Genomic DNA, 22,390 nt, shown 5'->3' with positions numbered 1-22,390 from the left:
AAAATGAGATCCAACATATTATGCAGTTCTAATCTATTTTAGCCAGCTACATTTTTATGCTGATAAGGGAAAATTAATTTAACCATATATGCACAGGAATATCATCACACTGCCCATAGAAGATGAAATCTTACAAGGCATTTGGCTTGTGAACGTAGCTTCCAGGAGGATGTTCATTTCCAATTGCATTTTCCCCACAATAGATTCTTAATTTGCCTTGTTCTATATGGCTTCCAGTTATCATTTTGTATGGCAATAAAAACCAGCGAAGCAGCAAAAGCTTACAGGCCTATGCCTGGGTTTGATTTATATAATGGATGGCACAATATCGTTGGTCACATAATTGGAATTCATTCAGCTCCCAGTGTCTGTAATATGGTTGTAAAGCGCATTAAGTATTTATTGATAAACAATCATTTTATTTGCAATAGTGCTTGAAAAAGCTGAAGAGTTGCCTTCATTTCCTTATTCCATGTATGCTTTAGATGTATGGAACTTGTAGAGCTCTGTAAAACCTGTTTATTCCTACCACCTTCTGCTTCAAAGCCTTAAAGTATACTGATAGCTCCTCATAAAGCACAACTGGTTAAAAAAACAGGCTGTGGCAATAAGTCAGGGTTTTAAGACTGGAAGCAACACTCATCTATATGTAAAAACATGAGTAATGAGTAGACTCAGCAGCTGACCTGAATGCATCTCAGGTACCCTGTGTTCTCCCGCAGCAGGAAAGCTGCAGCTCCAGCCACTTTCCCGAAGTCCAATTTTCTCCTAATCAGGGGAAAAACAATGAAAATGTCATTTTCTGAGGCATCTCCTGTAAAGATTTCACTTTTTTTTTAATAACATTTGGTTAAAGAAAACAGCAGAGCCTCACAATATTTGTAACTGCACCTTGTACAAATTTAATCGGGTGTCAGGAAAAATTGCATGCAGCCTTGTTTTTATTTCCCCTCTTTTTAAGAAGTGCTATGTGCTCTATTTGTACCTCTGAAAGCATGATTTTCCAATCCTGTTTTCTCCTTTATTTTCCTCTTTTCTTTGTGGTGCAATTAAACAAAGTTGTATTTTCCATAAAAGCCTCATTGGTTCTGGTGAGGGTCATTAGATTGACAGCTTCGGAGTAAAGAAACTTTCATTCACCTGCAAGAAAGCAGGAGGAAAGCAATAACATACCTCCATCCCCACCCTGAATGAACTGCTTCTGAAGACTGGGCAGAGTAAATACAATCTCAAGGGCCTGCTCCAGTTCATGACACCTTTCTGGGAGTGCTTGCAAGGATCAATAGCATTTCCTGTACAACGAGAACTCAATAACGTGTCCCTTTCCATAAGGGATGCGCTTGTCTCCAAATCCCTTATTTCACACTGGCCAGATCTAAGTCACTGAAAGGTCATTGCTTTAATTTACTCCTGGATTGTACAGAGTGTGTTTCAAGTCCTCTTTTCAAAAAGATGGCATTTTACTGCACCAGAACCTGGATTTACCACATGAAGGTTTCAGTAGGTTTCACTCCATGGTGGAAAAGCCAACTGGTTTAAATGCATTTTGTTCCACTGTTTCAAATGCAGCTCTTTTGGGGGATGTCTCAGGCCAGTATTTACACTTGGCAATCTCCTCTGCTGTGTCCTCACCTTGGGATCTGCAACCACAGCTTCCAATGTATTCTGCTTCTTGATAAATGACAAAGATGGGTGTTTCTAGACACCTTTGGTACCCAGAAACAGTACAGAAACATGCTGCAAGGGTAGGGTGAAGAAAGTCATGTTGTTCACTGCCTATCCACATTTCTTGGGGGAAAGAGAGGTGGTGGTGAGGGGAGAGGAGACTTCCCTCTCCATAGCAACTAAACTCACTTTTCAAAAGCATTGTTTGAAGCCTTGAACAAGAGCACATGCCTTTACAGCAGACTGCAGCAACAGAGGCAGCATCTCTCTTTTAGTGCTTCTTGGGGACGAAAAAGAAGAGAACCCCCGTCAGTTCTTTAAGATTTCCTCTTCAACCCAAAAAGCTGAAATAATGACTCTGCTATCCTGATATTTATCTCTGAACATGTTCCACCTGTGAATGTGAGGCAGGTGCCTTTACGAGTTGTTGCAGCCTGGTATCTCTTGACATCTTCTGACCAAACCTCCTCTCCTTCTAGCAATCTAGAGGATTGATTTATAGTGTTCAAAAGCCATTCCTGATACATATAGAATCCTTGGGAGCACACAGTGCTATTTCAAATGGACCTTACTATTTTTTCTCTTTTAAATGTAGCTGGCTATTGGATTTATGGCCCCTATGAGGCAGTTTCAGCTGCTATGCTCACAAGTGTACATGGACTATGCTACTTGCTCATTTACCTCTGAATTCTTGCTGTTGAACATGAGATTTAGGAGGCATATGGGGAGGCTGATTGATGCAGCAGAGTACCACACCACTGTTTTCAGGTACCACGTCCCCCTTGTGGGGTTTCACTTCGGATTTTTTTGTGTATTTGACTTCAGGAAGCTGACCCCAGGGCCTCCCCTCCATGCCATAAGTGATGCTCTGAGGACAGGGAAAGCCTCCGGGCACCCAAGAGCTGGATGCAAAGAGCAGGAAGTCCCAAGACAAGAAAACATCAAGAATAAGTTGGTCTGAAAGCAGCCCTGGTGAGGGGCTGCCCCACATCCCATAGTCACAGTGTTTCCAACAGCAGGAGCTGCAGGGTTGGTACAATGAGGAAACCAAAAATACATCAGAGAGCAGTTTTTCAGGGATATAGCTGTGTCCTGGTGGCTCATCTCACAGTGGCAAGGTATCATTAGCACTAAGTGAGGGGCTATTTGCTCTACCATCACTGGAGTCGTGCTCCAGTTGGATTTGGTCTATGAGGTGTGCAACTGAGGCTGGGGCAGCCCATTTGTTTGCTAGCCAATGAAGTGTGGAAAACAGCGATTCCCTGTTCGCTCACATCACCCACAAAAGGGGGGGAGGGGGGAAGAAAATAATTTTGCTTCACATGAAGTAAAATCTACATTTAGGATGGTTTTACCTTGTAGAAGAAGGAAAGGACCTTAAGATCATCCAGTTCCAGCCCCCCTGCCATGGGCAGGGACACCTCACACTAAACCATGTCACCCAAGGCTCTGTTCAACCTGACCTTGAACACCGCCAGGGATGGGGCATTCACAACTTCCCTGGGCAACACATTCCAGTGCCTCACCACCCTAACAGGAAATATATGGTAAATATATGGTAATTTTCCTTTTTCACATATTGAAAGTAACATTCTGTTGTACAAATGTTTTTCTTCGTCAGATTAAACTGAAAGCTGAATTTCTCAGTTACTTTGGTCATCTTTAAACTACCTGGATTATTCAAGCATTCATTTGAAACTTTTTTTTGTTATGATTCTTTTGCCTACACATTTAATGACATAAAAGAATTTAAAAATTCTCCTTGTACTTCCTAAGTGCTAAAGTCTCTTTCGATTTCCTATCCTTTATTTGATTTTCTCCTTTGAATCCTTCTATCTTGTACAGGCCAGCTTCATTGATAAGTGCGTACATGAGCAGCTGTCTGTGACTTTTGACTCAAGGAAAATAACATGACTTAACATACTTAATGCACTGTAAAACTGAGCACAGAAAATCATAGGAAAACTAGTGGGGAACACACACCTAAGGAATGCAAAAAATGTTTTCTAGTTGTCATTCAAATTTATACCGCGTCAAATTATGACCTTTCTGTCCCCTTCTTAACTACACCAAACTTCGTTGCTTATAATACAGAGCAATCCTCAAAAGGCTTACCAGATTCCACAAAACGTATTGGGAGAAATGGAGGTTTCCCCCTCCAAAGAATTAACACCCCACCACCACCACCACTGTTTATTGACTCTTGCATGAGAACAACACAAAACGTCATCTGGAAATTCAGGTACAATGCAAATGGATGTAACATAGCGTGCGGCTCTCGAGACACTCTAGCGTGTACTAAAGAAAATAAGTAAATAAATCCTGCTTTCAATAAAGTGCCACAGTAAATAAGCATTTTTAACTTAAAAAAGAGATGCTGCAGAAAAAAAAAGATTGGTGAAGTTTTATGGTTTTTTAATGTTTTAAAGGTTTTTTTACACTCAGAAATGTTTTTCGAGGGGAAACAGAATAACTACACACAAACATTATTAAAACCCAGCGGGTAGTCTTCTCTCTCTCAAGTCAGTGGTTTGCTTATGATTTACAATACTCCACCCAAAGCAAGTATCTGGCATGTGTAGCCCATTTATTTACAACTTAAAATGGAAGAGATGAACATACTTAAGCCCTTCACTGGCATCATGCCCAATAGTAAGAGACTTCTGTTCCCTGCAACAATGCTGACTGACCGAACATGTTATCCATATATATATATATATATATATATACAGTTATTGCAATATAGCTGTACTTCATCAGAGATGATGACAGTCACAAAGAACTGAAGTTTTAGATGATTCATCACTTTGGAGACTAGCTGTGCAATAACTAACTGGGATGGCTTCATTGATGCCCAGGAAAACACTGCCAATATAAAGAAGTTTCTGCAACCTTTTCCTTGCCACAAAGAACATGTGCTCCAAAGCTGGCGACCTCTGAAAACTGCTAAACCAAAACCTCTCAATGACCAGTTTGAATGGGTATGGCAGTGACTGGTTACTTGAAATCGAGTTTCAAATACTCTTGCCAGAAATACCTGTCTGTCTTTCAGGTTATCAAAATAAAAAGCCTTGAGCTGCTTAGGAGCCTAGCTGAGAAAACAGTATGATGGTGAAGCTTCACAGCTTGCATGCAGCCCTTTTTGTACACAATTAAATGTGCATGAAGGTCCAAGAACAGAGATTCAGATCAGTCCAGATGTGGTGTATGACTAAGGAGCAACAAGCTGATGTAGCAAGCTGAGAAGCAAATAGGATGAAAAGAAAGTTCTATGTCACCTAATTGCATGATAAACTACTGACTTAATACAATCAGGGAGAACACTGACTTTTTTAAAGTGACAGTTTTCATTCTACAAAGGGACATTTTGAGTCTCTCATCCCAAATCTATATATCTGGGCACTGGACATAAACCAGCAAGTATCATATCACAGCCTCTTCTAACTGAACCACAGCATCGCTTGACTTCCAAATGCAAAAAGGAGACACATCTACAATAAGAACTGTTTCCAATGAATAATTCAGCAAGCTCCAGTCATGAAACCCACAACGAGCACTGCAAGGAAGATGAAGTATTTTCGTTGCCCATCATTATGTATGTTCATGCCACAGGGACTTTTCAATTATTGAACAGTGTAGAGTTGCCTTTGTTTGTAGAAAATGTCAATTTGAATTGTGTGGCTTCTACATATTCATTTACGTTTGCCAAAGGCTGCTTAACATAGCTTGGCTTTTTACTCCTGTGCCACATGAAGTTGCAGATCAAAACACTGAACGATTACTAATATTGTATGAAGCATCTTCTGTTGGTTATTTTAACTGTTGAGACACTTCCAATTATGTCTTTGGATATTTCCTTATCAGGAAAAGCTCTATTAATTCTGTTTTTACTCACCAACCTAACCATTGTAAACAACTACTAACGTTACAGAAGTATTAGTGTTACAACTAACAAGAAATGAAAGGTGAAGTAGCTACTGTTATGTTTATAAGCTTATATCCTGAAAAACATTGCTGCTTTTATTTAGTTCATATAGAAATTCACCCACAGCTGAAGAGGGAGCTGTCTTTTCAGTTTACAGAGGATATGAGAGCAGTGCTTTGAGCAGGCAACAATATGTTGTGTGACGATATACTGAGCTTCAGTTTGGTAATGTGAATTACTTATGTTAGCTAGAGATGACAGAAAAGAAGGAGTTCCTAGTGTGTGAGCTCAGAAGCAAGCATCTGCCATTTCCTGGTGCATCAGCTAGAATGGGAACACACCTTGTATATTATTGTTATGTGTATTGTGTGGCAAGGGCTATTGCACTGAATTTGTTTGTGAGATATGAAGCAGCTCAAGTTTGTTCTATGATTATAATTATGGTCTATTCAAGTCTGTGACTTCTTGTGCATCCAGTGCATTTATGTCCTTATTTTCTTGGGTTTCAGGATTTTAGCAGATCCCTGGTTAGTCTCTGCAGAGAAGAATCAGCAGATTGATAAGACAAAAGATGGATGTGAGGCATGGTGTTGACCGAACTCTTAGTCCCTGTCACAGCAAAACATGTGGCTAACTCCTTCAGGAGCTATTCAGGAGAGAATTAGATTCCCCCAGGCAGATTCCCACTATAGGTAGAACAATGCCTATGCTTCAGTGTGCTCATTAGCATCCTAGGTGGGGGTTTGGCTGCCCCAGGGACTCCCTCTCCAGTTCCTGCTGAAGAATTGACCAAGATCTGTATAGGTGGGACACTTGGAAACAGTAAGAAGGTTCCTACCAATGCAGAACTTGCCACCACCTCTTGAACATTTGGTGCTTTGATAGCTTAAGATAATCAATATACAATGCTGATACAAAAGCCCTTGCAATGGAGAGTCCATCCAGTCTGCAAACAACCATCCTATTCAAGCAGATTGAGTCCCAATTACCCTTACACAAAGATTCCAATACCAAAAGAGGATTTTAATCTTATTTTGGTTCAATTTGTTTTTTTAAGCACTCCTCCTGTGCCTGAAACAACTGAGTCCAATAGGATCCTACATACTACACTCATCTGAATGGTTCTCCCAGTAGTTCAAATAAAGACTGTGCGTATGTTACCAGTCTTACGCTAAATAGAGTATTCTATTAGTCAGACAAGTTGGACTGATCATGAAAGCGGCATTACAGTTTTGTAACAAAACAGAGCTGAAAAATGTGAAGTGACAGGCTTGTTGAACCAGAACTTCACTGAAGAGTGCTCTATTTCTTATCCTTCATATCATCAACATCTACATATGATAAATCATGCTCAATAGCAAGCCACCATCAACAAGGTAATGACAAAAAACACAAACAGAAGCTTTCCTTGGAATGTCAGCCTCTCCTATTATTTTAAACTTATAAATAACATCTCCATAGCCTAAATCAATCACTCTGACACTGAATAGGTTGCTAAATGTTAGGCACAGACCTTCATAATCAGCTCCTTGTCTAGAAGCCCACTGAATAGTTCCTTTCAAAGACAGTCCACACTTTCCTAATTGTTTAATAATTGACAAGGAATGGGATGATCCCTTGTAGAGCTGAATACTGTTACCTTTCTTAACCCTAACATAAACGTCAAGGCTCCAGAAGTGATTTTGTTCCCATGGAGACAAAGTTAGTAATTACCAATGGTATACCCCTCAGTGAGACCTGGGAGACAACTTACCAATTATGATGAAGCTTAACTGAGCAAGATAAACTGTAAAACATAAACGCAATGAAGTTATTCAGCAATCACGGTTAATTAGTTCATACTTCCATCTGAGAGATTATTTCTCAAATATGAACTATTGGTATGCATGCCCATCCACATGCTGGTTTAACTTTGTTGATTTACTTGATATTCTGACTACTCCCCACTGTTAAATAATTGGGAAAAGCCAAAGAATGGAAATTCAGATGAAATGAACAGGTATTGGTACATCTAAGGACTTCCAAAGGCTTATAAACATTTTGCCTATTCACACACTGCAGCAAAAGATACAATGCAACTGCTCATTAATCACCATATGCCTTTTCTGTTCCTAAATGTGTGTGATCACTGTATTTTTCCCTCAGTCCTGCACCTTATCCTGTGCCATAAACATTAGAAATGCATACTTATTATAAGACACTTGTACGATAACCATTCAGCACTGGATATCTGTGTTAGGCATAATGGGCATCCACGTCTTAAATACCGGATGCATTCTCAAGACACGAATGTGTGCAAGCATACACATTGATGCACTCTACTGATCCAGCGCCCTTTTTGTGAGTTGCAGCCAAAATCATTGCCCTTTACCTCCCTCATCTGAACTCCTTTCTTACGGGAACACCTTAAGTAAGAACTACTCCTTTAATAAATGGTCCTTTACAGCCATCACCTTTACCAAGTTCATGGTAGCAAACCTGAACACACAGCCTGTAAGTGGAGGGAACACCACCATCACTGCAGGCTTTCTTGAGAGAGGAAGAGCATGATCTCAGATCAGCAGCTCAGGAGAACTAACCCAAAAGTCCAGCAAAGAAAGCTGCAACGTCAAGACAGCTTGGAGTTATCACTGGCCTGCTCGCACAGCCTTGCCCTGGCTCTATTTATACCCCACTCAGCGGTAAGATCTCTGCTTTTCTGTGGTGGCTGTCATGCACACATTGAACCTTTCCCTGCATTAATGCCCCTTGGCAATTCTTGCCATCAATAGTAATCTACAGCAGGCTGAAAAACAATTATTTGATTATATGATGCAACAATCACTCATTGGCCTCATTTCTCCTTGGAGAAATGCATCTGAATACACCTTATCTGACTCTTTAGCACCAATACTCAGGGAAGAATTACCACCAGAGTTACCTATCTCTAGTAGAGTTAATTTAATTCATTGTATGATCCTCTCTAGATTCCATTTCCAGCTATCTGTTTATCAGTGTATTTTCAAAGGTACAAAAGGACTGATGCAAAGGTGTTAGAGAAGGCACACATGATGAACACAAGGCTGTGAGCAATAGCTGTGTTCTGCTCCTGACCTTTGTGATAGCACACCACTTCATAACTCAGATATATTTATGACATCCCTATTACCTAAGCCCGTTTTCCCACTCCTAGTTTGCATAAACCAGATTGACTCTAATGCATAAGTCCTCGCCATAGACATTACGACAGTACCTCTAAAAAAAGTTAAATAAGGTAACTAACAAATAACAAGCTCAGTCATTAGCAAGTTCAGCTGCAAATCACAATCTCCTTTTTCCTGCTTCGGAAAACAGTTTGTCCCGCCACAGGCAAGCCAAGGCAGCCTGTATTCCTGAGAAAACGATCTATTTTTTGTTCTGAATGTAGCTATGAAAAGAAACACAGAATTCCTTTTTAGACTCCAACTATCCCAACTCTGTTCTCATCTCCCACGGGATTTGTAAGCCTGGGGAACTGGTTTCACCTCTCCATCCTTCAGCTTCCTACATACAAATCTGAGCTCCTCTTTCCCCTCTATTGTCCTTCAGCACAGGATCCCTCCAACTTACCTGCTGAGACAGACAGAGCTGGTTATTCCATTCTCAGAAAGTCGGCACATTTAAGCTATGCCTAGTGAAAGTGCAGATTTCCAACGCTGTGCCTGTGGGATCTGACACAGAGCCACAGGATAATTCAGGCTGGAGGGGACGCCAGGGGTCCCCAGTGCAGCCTCCTGCCTGAAGCGGGGTCAGTTACAGAGAGTTCAAAGCGTAAACCAAGGGTAGGGAGAGGCTGCAGTGCTGCTGAATCACCACAACATGGAGAAGGATGTGTGGGGCCAGGCTGGGAAGAGGTGAGAGGAGCCATGGAGCGAGCCTGATGTCTGGTTTGAAAACTATTGACTGGCTTTAGTGGGAACATCACTCTGGGGCTGGCATGAATAAAGCAATTTGTGAGACTAGGAGGTGAAGGAGAGAAAATACTTGGACCTACTGCACAGGCAATAAATTATAACAGAGAAAGATGTTTTGGTCAATCCCATCCTTTACCCAACCCCTTTTTGAGCTCTAAAGAAGGCTTTCACCTGCATATAGGTGCAGCTGGGAATGAAGAGGAACATTGCTACCGGGAAATACTGAGGGACTGCTACTTGGGGCTGCTAACCTGGGGAGGATTTCAGGAAGGGGCCTGACATGGTGGGTTGGTTTTGATTGGTTTCCACCAGTTATTCATTTGGGAATGTGTGCAGCAGCAGCAACGCTGTGCTTCTGTCATTGCTTTCCAATAAAAGAGGGATCCACCACCCACCCTCACTTACCTTTCTCTGGCTGCTACCTGAACCTTCACTGGTGCAGAGCCTTAAGGACATCACGGCTTGCCTAAAAAAGCATCTTTCCTGCAGGGGCCCATTAAAATGCTAAGCCCATTAAAATGCTGATGCATTTTACTGGGTGCTCATCATGTCCTCATGGTACATTCCTCATTACTGCAACCTGAAATTTCATTTCCATGCCAGTGACTCTGAGATCTGTCTTGCTGATGGAAAGCCCATAAATTGCTCTAAGTTTCCCAGTTGCCTGTAGGACAAATAAAGGCTGAATCACCCCAGGATTTCATTCTTAAATGTGTCCTGGAGAGACTTAAAATGGGTGCTGTCAGCTCTCAGCCTCAGTCCATGACCACTGTCTACGTATTTTGATGATTCAAAAGCATCACTTGAAGTCTGAACAAAGGCCATGCCTGCAGGAAGAAGGTTAAATCTGAGCTGATTTTTAATTAGCTTTTTAATTTGGCAGACCATGAAAGAGATGAGGCTATCTTTAAGAATACTGTATGTTTTTAACAAGGTCTATTGGCAGCTTCCATAAGATCAAGCCACACACGTCTCCTTTGGACACAGTCAGAGCAACACTCATTTGATACACCAGCTCCATATGAAATGACCTCTCTTCTTTCATCAGCATCTTCACAGTATGGCTGCCAGAAAGCATTGGCATGAAAGCTAGTTCAATGGGTATCACAGCAAATTTACTTGCAGTAGATATGAAAATGCTAAAGGAGGAAAGATTAATTTTGAGGTTATGGTGCTAATGTGCAAAACCGTTTAAGGGCAGAGTTCTGACTCTATTTTCAGTTTCATATCTGGGTGTAATTGCTTATGTTGTTAATGGTCTAGAAAGTCAATCCTCCTGAGCCTTGATATCCACGTCTTAGTGTCTACAACTCGCTTGATATATGCTCTGTACATAAAAAGATCCCTTGGGAATCTGTGCCTCTGAGTAAACCCTGTTTTACTTCTGATTCCTAAATTTTCTCTGGCTTTCTATTTATCACATCTCCCCTTTCGGAATAGTTGTGCCTGTAAAGATCTGCTGGGGTATGCAAGGGCAAATCATGCTTGCAACAAGCACATATCATTCACTGAGATAAACAGTTTGGAAGGACTTGCACATCATTCATCAAATAAATTGATAGCATTGAAGGGAGGGAATAGCTAAAAAGAAACACCCCAAAGAATCAAATAAGCCCAAACTCACATAGCAATTACTTGTATGTCTCAGATTTTGAGCTTATTTCTTGCCTTTGCATTGATACAGATAACTAAAGGTAAATGCCCACAGCTTGGTCATATACGACTGTGGAGACAAAGAACTGAAGGTTGTGTCAGAACAACAGAAACAATACAGTAAGCACAGGCTTCTGAATAGAGCTGAAGACACATGCTCAATTCTAGGGAGTGCCAGTCTCAACTAGGAAATTTGGGTCCAGCACTGTGCCTGTATGGATTGCAATGACTCCACTGGGAAAAGAGATTTAGTTCTAACAAAATAAGTAAATAGATTAAATATTGTGGTCATGTCTCCACAAAGGCCGAAACTCAAGTGCTGTGTAATGGAATTTACATTACAAAGAGCTCAATGACAATGCTGGCCATTAGGACCAAGAAAGTTTGGAGCCATGAAGAAAAAAGTTAACACTTTAAGCCTCTATTATTTAGCTGAGCTTGTTATTAAGTATTATTATGGAGGAATTTGGGGTCCTCCTTCTTCATCAAACACATGAAGTGAGAATGGGAAGGCAATTCTCATTATGCTTGTTTTGTATTACTCATCCATTTAAGTCGGGTCAGGAGTGTAAAGAGCTCACATTGCTTCTAATGAAGCCATGCGCATTTCACATGTTGAGACAGCAAAAATCCTGATTATTAGCAACTCCAGCTAACTCTACGGAGTTAAAAATGGAATAATGCATTTTAACAAAGATGAGAGTTATTAGAGCAGAAAAATAAGCAAGCAGATCAGCAGCTTCTCACACATATGAAAACTGCATTAAGACCAGTGATTTATTTCATCCAGGTCAACAAGCCTTGTTGCCTGTGCTTGAAGAGCAGGGATTACATGGAAAGCTTGCTTCTTGCAGCACAGATTGGGGTTTTTTCTTTCTAATATATCAAAGATTGATTCCTAAAAACCTCCATCTCTGATTTCTCCACAACAAAACTCATCACTCACCTCTGAGCTGATATGCTATGTAAAATCTCGAGTTTGCAACCAGCCAAAGCTCTTTTCCTCAAGTTTTCATATGAGTTGCTCCTGTTTTCTGACACCATTACTTTTTAGCAAATTGCCACACTTAAGCACGTTGTTTTGACATGCTTTTATGGGGGTTTGCATCAGCAACAAGGACTGGTTTATAAGAAGTGTGATATTAATTTTCCTCAGGCTCACCATGCTTGAAGAAGGAAAAAAAAAGACATAAGCTGCATAAGTTATCAGCCTCACCACTCTTCATATGGGTTCTTGTAAGGAGAATGGACAGTAGAACAGTTTCAGAGTCGTATTGCCCATATGATGCATCTTGGCATTGGGGTGGAGAGGGAAAGGGAGAGCAGCATGATCCAAAGAGACAGAGATGCTCAGCCATTTCAGAAAGGAGGACTTTGGTGACAACTGACAGCCCTATGGCACCTCCAAAAGTATGGAGCAAATGCATCCAGCAAATAGAACATAACCCCGCTCTGTTAGTATATTTTGGGAAAGTCCAGCCCTTATACCTCAGTGTCAAGCTGTGCCAGAGACTTTGTGCACTGGCCCCTGTAGAGAAGCAACACAGATTTAATATCCTTCTTCCTTTCAGGATAAGGACAAATCATCAGGCCCTGAACAGATCTTAACAGATCAGCTGAAGAGGGGAATATGGACAAATGAAAAACAAAAGAAACTAAGAGTCAAGCCACATTTTGTAACTTGTGTGGAGACTCCCTAGATACACACAATGTCACGAACCTACCAGGGTCATTTATGCCACCCTTATTTGCAGGCTGAATCAGCTATGTCACCTGCTGTCATCCGTAACTGTGATACACCCCAAGAACATTGCTCCAGGCCCACCTGGGTCATTTTGTCTTTACACACTTCCATGACTCCACTTACAGAAAGACCCCAAACCCATCACTTCTAAGGTGCAACTTGTGTTTTCCTCTTTATCATGCACAGTGTTTAGGTCACTTGGCAGCAGCTGCTGCAGGAAGGTAAAATATAGTATTTAGCCTTATGGTGTCACCATCTTTCTGAGCTAAATTATGGTGTTGCTATGAACTTCATAGGGCAAAGAGGATGCAATAGCAGAAAGATTTAGTTGCTTATGGGACCCTACCAATGATTAGTTTAGGCAAAGTCAAAAGGCAGGGAGTATAGTGTATTGCCAGTTCTTGACACTAGCTCCAGAGCTGCTTGCTAGCTTTGTAAAAATAGCTGTGTTAGGTACACTTTGGTTAGGAGCAGAAGCAAAAGCCTTACAACTTCCTCTGTGAGGGTTAAGCAATACTAGATCCAAGGGGTTTGTTTCTTTTCTGAAAGGAGGGTATTATACCCCTTCTCCATCTCAGGTTTCCCTAGGGAATCAATAAAGTTTACCTACACTACAGGCAGACTCACAACTCAAGCCCCAGCTGTTTAAACAGATTTCTTCTACCATTTGATCTCTTCAGAAGCCTTTTTTGCATCACCTGTTGCAGCTCGAGGTCAGTTTGAGGACAGCCAGAAAGGCATTTGGTTCCCCAGAGAGCAAATACAAGTTGCACATGCCAATCCCTTCACATTCCTTCAGGATTCAAATCAACCAGGGAGCACAAACTCCACCCACGGCTCTGCTGCATCTTTGAGACTTGTGCAGTGAGTCTTCTTGTGTGCAGGGAGATGGGTATGGAGGTTAACCAGCATCCTTGCCTTCATCCTTGCAGCAGAACAACAATGTGGACAGTGAGACTATCCAAGACATTGTGATAGGTGCAGTGGCAGGGGGTTGGAGCTAGATGATCTGAAGGTCCTTTACAACCCTAACTATTCTATGATTCTATGAAATAGCCTTGTTATGGCTAACAGGGCACAGTGGCCTCATGAAAGTGTTTGCACATCCAAAGCCAAGAAAACCTTACTTGCATCTTCTGTTGTGAAAATCCTTTTGTTTGTCTGTTTTGAGCTGAGGTCTGTTTGTGGGTTTGTTTGTTGTTTCTTTTTCTTTTGTAATTGAAGACATTTTACATACCTTACATTATAAAAGTGGGTTTAGAAACATGAATTTAATGAGATGAAAACTGTAGCATTTTAACCATGTCTGTTGCCAGCAACAGAAGCATAACACGAAATGGGGATGATACTAAATTTAAGCTCACGAGGCTTTCAATACACAATTTAGAGCTCAGCAGTAGTCCACCAGTCCATGGGAGGGGTTGCTTGTGATGAGATTCAATGACAAGTTAAAAACAGTGGCTTTCAAGCTGCTACTTTTATCTGGGGAGAGAGCTGCTGTCAAAAGCTGTTTCTGACAAAAGGTACTTCTGTCAAAACAGACTACAGTTACACAGGCATTTGGACAAGGTTTTATTATTACTTCTTTTTGACGAAGCTTCATTTTGTGTCCATGTTCCTGGAATGGGAAAGCTTCCAGTTTTCTTTGAAAAAATAAAGTTAACGAGACTTGACCAAATTAGAGATTGAAACTTGCAAAACCAAGCTGTAGTATTGGGAAGTCTCCAGTGGGCTCCCCCGGCTTCTGTTTTCCTGAGGCTCACAGTACCCTGCCAGATAGATACGTGGCACGAATACACTTACAGAAAACAACACGTGCACGGGCAGCACAGCACGCTGTGCTGCTCTGTCACTGTATTCACTGAATGAAAAGAGAAAGCAAGACACTGAATAAAGGTATCAGCTGTGCCACTTCCACACGGGATAGACCTCCTGGCCTGTCACCCTTTGTATCTCTAGAATAGAAACAGAATCAGAGTACAGAGACATGAGGATCAACCCATTCATATTCCTGCATCTTTTTTAAGTGACCAGAAGAAAAGCCCCAAAAGAAAACCAATTTCTCTTTCATAAGATGCATTACTGGCAGCAGGAGCTGTTCTGGTGCCAGACTTCCACCGGCTTTAGTCCATCTTTGACTATAAACTTGCAGCCGCCTGCTTGCCTCATTTGTGGGCCCTGCTAGAAAGGCAAGGCTTGGCAACAAAAAGCCAGCTCCCTTCCCTCTTCCTATGCCCCACATCCATGCCCACCACTTGCCACCAGCCTGCTCTCAAGCATCAGGATTGATTGCTGGAGTGTCCGTGTAAAGGATCCATTGCTGGCAGAGAATGGAATGCAGGGAGCAGACTCAAATCTCAAAGAAATTAGATCAGGGTGGCAAAAGGACTTCACTCAACAAAAGCTCACACAACAAGGGCCTGAAGGACTAATGAAAACCCCTCCTGCCCAAACGCTGCTGGTCTACTCAGTGGCTAAGAAATAATGTGCATTTCCCCTCAAACTAAGGCATTTCCATTCCCATTAAGGCAATGCAGGTGGAAAGGGCCACAAGACTTGGCAAGACACGAACAAATACAACCCCTCACACATTCAGCTTTTCCCAAATCACTTGCATGTTTAACCTGAGATGTGAGTCAGCCTTGACTGAAAAAGGCCGAAGGCTTGGTGGCACAAATGAAGCAAACTAGGACAATAACTCAAGAAATGCCATAGCTGCAGAGACTGGAAGTCCATGCAAAACATGATGCATGTATTCAGTTTATTTGCTGATCATGAGACAAGTGTTTCCTACCCTGTGTCCAAACACACTTGGGCTGCCAGTCTGCTGAACACACGTTGGGCTCCATATAACTGAAGGTTAGAAAGAAGAAAGCTTATCTGTCTCACTGGTTCCAGTGCTGTGGCCCCCAGCTCCAAGAGCTTTCCTCATTATGCCGTGTGTAATTCAGAGTTTCTTCACTGCTTTGTGCTGTGAATGATATTTAAGCAAGCAAGCCATCCTCTTCTTTTGTCAGCTTATGGTGTATTTCATCTCCCACTAGCTCATAAAGTGACAGTTTGATTATAACGTAATTACTTTTTTTAGTGAACCTAGCGCATAATTTGGTTTCCAGAGGGGTTTATGTTCCTTCTATTTAAGCTCATTATGAACAAGAAGGCTGAACAGAAAAAATACAAAGTAAGCTCCTATTTTTTTTTTCTTTAAAAGGTGAACATTTTGAAAGCCCTGCGTAGTGAGGGAAAAGATACCAATGTCACAAGGTAGAAAAGATGAATTTCAAATACAAGGGCACAAATGAGCTTGAGATCCCTTTAAGGCGTTTACATGAATATTGAAAAAATAAAGGTTTCATTCCCATTGCTTGGAACACGGTGAAATCTAACAGGGTGAACAGCTTCAATGTCAAAGAATCAAGAGCAAAGATCAGAGTGGCTGCAGCTGACCATGGCAGGGACAGTGCCAGTTCACAAACTGGTGAAATGAAAACGGAAGTCTTCTTTATTCAGTCAAGCTTCCAAGCCTCCTGTGGCTGGGTACTTGCCAAGTAGCTCGTTTGCAAGTCAAGTATTATTTGTTGGTGTTAAGAAGCACAAGCTGATACATTTTGCCAAAACATGTGACAAGAAAATCCATGTAAATCAACAGCGCTTTGCAGCAGAAACCGTGGTTCGTCTCTGAAAGCTGTCTTAGTAAAATGGCACCCTGGGGTTTCCTGTTTATTGCATCCCAGTGCCTTCCAAATCAAACACGATCAACTCGGATGCAACTGATAATGATTTTTTAAACTGCTTCTTCTTTGAAAATAGAAACAAAATCATACAGTTGAGATGTGTTTTCCCGCTCACACGTCGGCAGTGTAGATCCTACAACTGGTATTTAGTCAATAACCCTATTTACGACTCACAATCGAGTTGCTTTCCTATCGTCCCGTTTGCAGTTTATAGGTGTTAAAGGAAGAAACAAACACAAAAGAAACAAAAGAAGCAATCCCAAGTCAAACATGTTAACTTACCCCGAAACTGGAATTGGATCCTCGGTCCATTTCTTTAGCAATGCTTTTATATCTGCTCAAGCATCTGCTGTTGCAACTCTTCTGTCCAAACTGGAAGTGCAGGGCAGTGTACTACACTGGCTACATGTGTTTGCTTCTTCTGAGGTGAAAAATTATATAGAATCACACCATAGTTTGGGTTGGAAAAGACCTGAAGATCATCTAGTTCCAACCCCTGTGCAATGTGCAGGGACACCTTCCTCTAGACCAGTTTGCTCACAGCTCTTTTACAGTATGGCTGTAAAACATAAGCAAGAGATACTGTCATTATACCCACTTCTCATTGCCATTTTGCTACTCAGAACACTGCAGATGTGGCTGGATAGTGGTGGAATCTGAAATCTGGAACTTGTACAACCTGTATGACTGGTGGCACTACCAGCCAGGCTGCAGCTGAGGATCAAAGGGCATCCTGCTGAAAACACCCACACTTTGCTCCTTGCAATGTATCTGACCTCTTCCTCTTTGACCAGGGTTGCTTCAAAATGTATTTCCTGAAATAAACAGAAATTTGCTTTAAAAATATATATATATACACCTATGTTCCTGTTCCCTAACAGTTCTTGAGCTCATTTGCCCATATTTCCAAGTTCTAAGCCATGGATAAGCAAGCTAATGTGCTGTTATGAGATCCCCCTGCTTTCCATGCAGTATCTGTCCAACAGCTCTCCTGGGACACTTAAAACTAGCACATAAGATTTTTATATGCCAGGCACGTATTCTACCTTATTCTATTGCCGTGCCACAGACCTCAGTACACCACCTTAATTGTTCATTTGTCTGGGCCTGTCAATTCCTCTGCTTCCACACTCCCACCTCGGTATGAGCCTTCTATTAGGTAGGGGGAAAACTCAGAGATTATCACATAGCACAACATCATTTATTTACTCTATCAAACAGGAACTATTGATTGATTAAGCTTGTTCAGTAGCCAACCTGCAGCATAATTTGAGCAAGAAATAGCTTAGTTCTATATAAGAATTGCACCCTAGAATGCAGATAGAAGACTCGAAACACCGTAGCTTTGCTGTTTTCTTTTCAAGTGAAAAAAAACCAACACTATAGGAACAAAAACTAGACACCTAGAGAAAAGGGGAAATCATTTGAGGGAAAAATCAAAGATAAAGAGAATAACAGCTTATATTAAAGCTTAACAGTCCCCAGGGGTATCATGAAAGCTTCTGAATGGATGGAGCATTTCTAGTAATTACAATGAATCGAACAAATCCTGTCAGCTTCAGGTCTGGCACAAAATATCTCAAAAAAAAAAGGAAAATTGGATTTTTAATTTCTTATTTTTACTGACAAGTTATGGTCTCAGTTAAGAAACCAGAAAAAGAAAAGCTTTTTTTTTTTGCGTGGGATTTTCAGCACTTAAAAAATAAAACCAAATAGATTTAAGAAAAACAAACATTATTTTTTAAATATGTTTTTCCTTTTATTTTTACACAGAGCAACCTATTCCCTTCCTCCTCTATCAACTCAGTTAAGCAGTTTTTGCACATGACCCACAGAGCACCGTAAAACATACCACTATTGAAACTACTTTCTCTAAAAGCAAAGCAACCAGAGGAGGTCAGAGTTCAAAGACTCAGCATTCCTGGACACATTCTGATTTCCCTATAAAGTCCACAGCAAGACCTGAGACACCATCCCTGCAGAAGCTTCCAGACTCCATTTCCCCTTTGCCTCTCTTTTGCTACATGGTTTGGCAACTGATCAATGTTGAGGCATCAGACCTCTTCCTGCTCTTCCCATAGAGGTGACTGAATAGCCAATGGATGCTATAGTTGTAGGGATCCCAAATCCAGAAACCAAAGATTTTGCATAGTAAAGCCATAGGTGGAACCAGATAAGGCAGAGGTAAAGTTGGGACTCTCCTCCTTATCCAGCACTACAGAGATGCTCTTGACTTCAACTCACCTGACTCCTTGCCTACCTTACAGCAAACGTGAATCCTAGCTGAAGGTGTCTCTTCAATGTATTTAACCACTCCTTTGTTTGGTTTTATTCCGGTCTGAAAATGAAATTAATTAAGAATTATAAATCCTGGCAAAAAGGATATTTGAAAGCAGCACTTACCAAAGTTTCTATTTCGAGAGGCAAAGGATGCATCTTGAATCAAGGACACAACACCAATTCTGCGTGGGATAACTCAAAGCAGTCTTCAGCTTCTTCATATTGATGCAAGATGAGAAATCTATTCATAAGTGGCACAGGGCTGGTTAATTTGGCAGTTATGCTTTTCTCAAATGAGGACGTGGCCCAGAGGTCAAAGCATTATCTGACTGAGAAGCCATCAAGCTGGTGACATCTTTATGACACATAGTGCTGAAGTTCCTGTTAAAAGCCAACTCCATCAAAGGAGAAAAAAAGCCAAAACTGCATCAGGAGTCTTATTATGTGAGTCCATTAAGAAGAACTTTTTTAATCAATACGTGGTATGAAGTCTGCATAATTCAATTTGAGGAAATTTTAACTAGATTATATCTTGGCAAGAGACCTTATAGGTCACTTAAAACCCCATTTTTATCTGTCCAAATAATGAACTCCAGAAGGTTAAGAGGTTAGCACTTCAGACTATGTCTTAGTGCAATCAAAGCTTTCCTGAGAGGAGGCTATTGTGTTGAAATAGTCAAAATCCTGTCTGGATTACCATATAGACAAGAAAAATCCCAGGAATCCGTATCTACCAGTTTTCTCTGTCAAGGTAAAATAAAGCACAAAAGAGGTGCTAAAAGAAATGAAGACAGTTGTTTCCATCAGTGGAAAAGCTTACCCCAAAATGGCTGAAGGAATGCCAAAAAAAATAACTGATTCTCCAACAGCTATAAAGCAGATATAAATCTGTAAGGTGTTATTTGAAATATAGTTGAATATCTTATTTTCTATGAGTAATTCTTGACTTTTTATTCTTTTCAGCCATAAATGATTGCTGCCTTCCTTTGCATTTTACTCTTTCCTGTGTACATCAAAAACCATGACCCAACTTTTACTGAGTGGTTTTGCTTTCAGCTTAGCATGCACAAATCCCAGTGTTTCCGTTTCCTCTGGATTGCACTTCCAAGCACAAAAGCAGGAGGGGGAGGAGAATTAAGAGGCACCCTGACCCACTGCCCTGCCAGAAAGGAGGCTTTCTTCATACGTGTGCTATATTTGACAGACTTATGTCTCATGCATTCTTTGGCAACCACCAGCAGCTGAAATGCCGCCAGGTCCCCCCCGTGGTCTGTGTCTAAGCTTCACCATATTTCACCACTGAGAAGTTTTATATCCTTCTTCTAGTCCAAGGAAACCCATTACCTTTTGTCATCTCCCCAGAGGATGGGGAAAACTGAGCATCTTCTCACCACCATGGCCTTTTAACCTAACAACAGGCCACCGTATCCCCAGTTTCAGTCATCTGTGCTGACCTCTTCACTTCTTCCAGCCCTTCCTCACACTCTCCAGTCCCTGATCACCTGGTGGACACAGGAAGAGCTGCCTTGCAGAGTGATGTGCCCATGCCTGTGATGGGCACCCAGGGCACAAGGTGGCTCCAGCAAGCACTTTGGGTGAGCAGCAGCCACCGAGGCAGGACCACCACCACCTTGTCCTGATGGCAGACAGGGTGTCCTGGCTGTGCACTCCATGTGAGCTCACAGCTCTGACACCGGAGGACACTGTTGTCTGTCACTGTTCTAAAATGACATCATCCAGCGGTCCTGCCCATCAGGGATGACCAAAGGCTGATGCACACACCAGCTGCTGAGGAACAGCCTCACAGGACTCCTTAAGGAGACACAGCCCTGCGACTTACACTCAGTTCAGTAAGACCTGAGTTCTAAAAGCCTTTTATAGAGATAAAATACCTCTCATGAACTGCCTGGCTTTTTCTGGCACTTGAGGAAGGCAAGCTGCTCCAGAGCTGGCATGCTGTATAGGAAATGCCTACAGAAGCTCGTGGAGAAGGATGGTTATGTTTCTGCAGGGACCCTGAATGGAAACCCCAAAAAGCATTAAAAAGAAGAAATGGTGGTATAACCCCTCAGGGTTATGGAAACCACTACAGCCTGCATTTACTGCAAATGCTGGATCAGGCTCCAGTAAGGCTCTTTTGCTAGTGCCAGCATATGAAAGCTTGCCTGTGCATTATCTTCGGCCATTAACCTCATAAACATTTTTGGGAAGCTGTTTTGCTCCTGCTTGATGCAGTTGCATGTGACCTGCTGACATTTTCTCTATGATGAATGGGTAACTTTGGTTACCCAAAAGAAAGGTAATTAAAAATAACATGACACCAAACAGACAGAGATAAGTGAATATTTAAGCATCTGACCAGGCCAGGTGCTTCAAGGTATCATTTAAAAGGTCTCCAAGTGAAAAACAACAAATTACCACCTTGACAGATTATTAAATGTTTAAAGCTTCTGGCAATAAGGGCTGCTAATAAAGAAACAGTGTACACCAGAAGACAACAGCAGCAACAGTAATTATGCAGCAGAATGATTAAAAAGCATGCAGCTATAATGACTCTAATCTATTTTATGAGAGGAAGTCAAAGATTCAGCATTAAAAAGAAAAATCAATTAGGGACCAAGGGAGATGGGTGAAAAAAATCTATTTGAACTGAATTCCTACAACTAAGTGATAAATCAGTCATGAGTAATTGCAGGAATCACTGCAGCCCACTACACTGTGATAACACTGGATACTCCACCGGAGAATGAAGAACTGCTCAGTTCCTCAGCATCCAAAAGGACTCTGCAGAGTAATCTGTCAGGAGTTGTTATGCCGAACAAACTGTGCTGCTTGGCTGGAAGAATATAGAGCACAACCAGAATGAAGAAGCTTGCTTTGAAGAACTTTACTACTTTCATAACAACAGAGCTAATTTCAGTTCAGTGGCCCCTAACAGGCTCCTTAACACTCAACCACTTACAGATATGTTGCTTCATTTCCTCTTCCTGCTCTTCTTTTACGTTTTTCCTCTCCCAGATAAGAAGCGTTCAGCTACCAGCTTCTCACAGTGACACCAGCCAAGAAAAGGTTCTTGGATATCCCCTCCTCCATAGATGCCAGGGAGCTCAAGGGAAGCACAGGAGGAAGATTCATGGGAAAATCTGAGGTGATTCCCAGCCCCTCCTCTCACAAAGCCCCATAGCCTTACAGTGGGACCCATGTACTTGAACATGTTTCATGCACCCTGTCATGTTGATGGCTGGGCATGATCCAACCCCTCATAGCCTCCTCTCTCCTTAACTGCTGAACCCGGGCAGCTTCTGGCTGGGGAGGCACTTGTGAAAGGTCCTGGATGTGAAAAGCCAGCTCTCCCCCAGCCAGCAATTCCCACTCTTAAGAAGAGTTGTTTCTGTTATATAAAGTGAGAGATTCAGGTTGTGCACCTGAGATTGTTTTACATATGTAGAATCAACCT

General features: G+C 41.6%; 1 long non-coding RNA gene across 1 annotated transcript in view; it reads right to left on the bottom strand.

The window, feature by feature from the left end:
- LOC133210857 (uncharacterized) overlaps positions 1-17,473 on the bottom strand; it is a 29,916-nt gene extending 12,443 nt beyond the window's left edge. The window contains exons 1-2 of the long non-coding RNA XR_009725050.1: positions 17,333-17,473; positions 16,936-17,212 (exon numbers count right to left, since the gene is read on the bottom strand). This is a non-coding gene — a long non-coding RNA (uncharacterized LOC133210857). The remainder of the gene's footprint in view (positions 1-16,935; positions 17,213-17,332) is intronic.
- Between the last annotated feature and the right edge of the window lie 4,917 nt (positions 17,474-22,390).

The sequence above is a fragment of the Neopsephotus bourkii genome, unplaced genomic scaffold (assembly GCF_033783945.1).
Source record: "Neopsephotus bourkii isolate Nb327-2 ecotype Australia unplaced genomic scaffold, CSIRO-AGI_Nbou_v1 NB_532, whole genome shotgun sequence".
Classification (NCBI taxonomy): Eukaryota; Metazoa; Chordata; class Aves; order Psittaciformes; family Psittacidae; genus Neopsephotus; species Neopsephotus bourkii.
Note: the sequence above shows the minus strand (reverse complement) of the source record. Positions and strands in the feature narration are given on the sequence as shown.